The sequence below is a fragment of the Penaeus monodon genome, chromosome 38 (genome assembly GCF_015228065.2).
Source record: "Penaeus monodon isolate SGIC_2016 chromosome 38, NSTDA_Pmon_1, whole genome shotgun sequence".
In the NCBI taxonomy this organism is placed as follows: Eukaryota; Metazoa; Arthropoda; class Malacostraca; order Decapoda; family Penaeidae; genus Penaeus; species Penaeus monodon.
In genome coordinates this window covers 25,231,264-25,232,248 of record NC_051423.1, presented here as the reverse complement: position 1 = coordinate 25,232,248, position 985 = coordinate 25,231,264, and positions in this window count along the sequence as shown.

Here is a 985-nt window from a genome sequence, read left to right as displayed (position 1 = left end):
CATTCTAGGACAGACCATTATCATCCTATTCATTTTCTCTTGTAACTGGTTTGTGTGATATATTCTTTATGCTGGTCGTGTGAGTGGTGAGTGATATCTGGCTCTCCCTTCCAGGATGCTGTTGTCCATATTCTTTGTGGCACTCCTCATGGGAGGAGACTCGCATCGCCTGCCGCGTAACGTGAAGGACGCACCTGGGGCTGTGGTTGAGGACCTTGGGAAGGTTTTCCCTATAACAAGCCATGTGGAGGTCCGGTTCTCGCTATTGCCACTCCGCAACGCGTCCAAGCTCATGCTATACCACAGGGACCAATTAATTTCTCTTCGTGACAACCTTACCATAGATCCTTCTCTTGATGCACATGACATTCGCCTATTCAATCGTATCTTATCATCGACGATTGCAGAGTTGAATTCTTTCGTAGGGCCTCTCACTCCTACAGGTAGGGCCCGGCGAGGATTATTCAATTTTGTTGGCAATTTTGCGCACGTACTTTTCGGAGTTGTGGATGACGACACTCTTACATCCGAATTCAGGAAGTATAAGGAAAGCTTATCGTCTGTAGTTCACAGTTTCGACTCATCTGCTCATGCTGTCAACACGCTCGCGCACAATGTTCAGGAATTAGCTACGGATTTTAAGGCTGTGCGAGGTAAGGTCGGTCAGATTGTAGGCACAGTAAACAAAGTTTCTCATCTTACCTCATTAACTTTAACTGTTTTTTCATATCAGAGCACAGTCAACAAAATTACACAGCGATTGAATAGTTTGGCAACAGCCCTCATTCGTGCGGCGCACGGTGAGGTGTCGCCTGACGTGATTTCGCCTGTTGACATGGGCGCGGTACTTAAGAGGGTATCTTCATTTTCTGTCAAGACTCTTTTCCCTTTAAGACAACGCACTCGGTTTTACGCTAGCCTCAGGTCTTTCCTCACTGCCTCTGGGCTGTCTGTTATTATTCCAGTGCGTCCTTCTACTATCTTT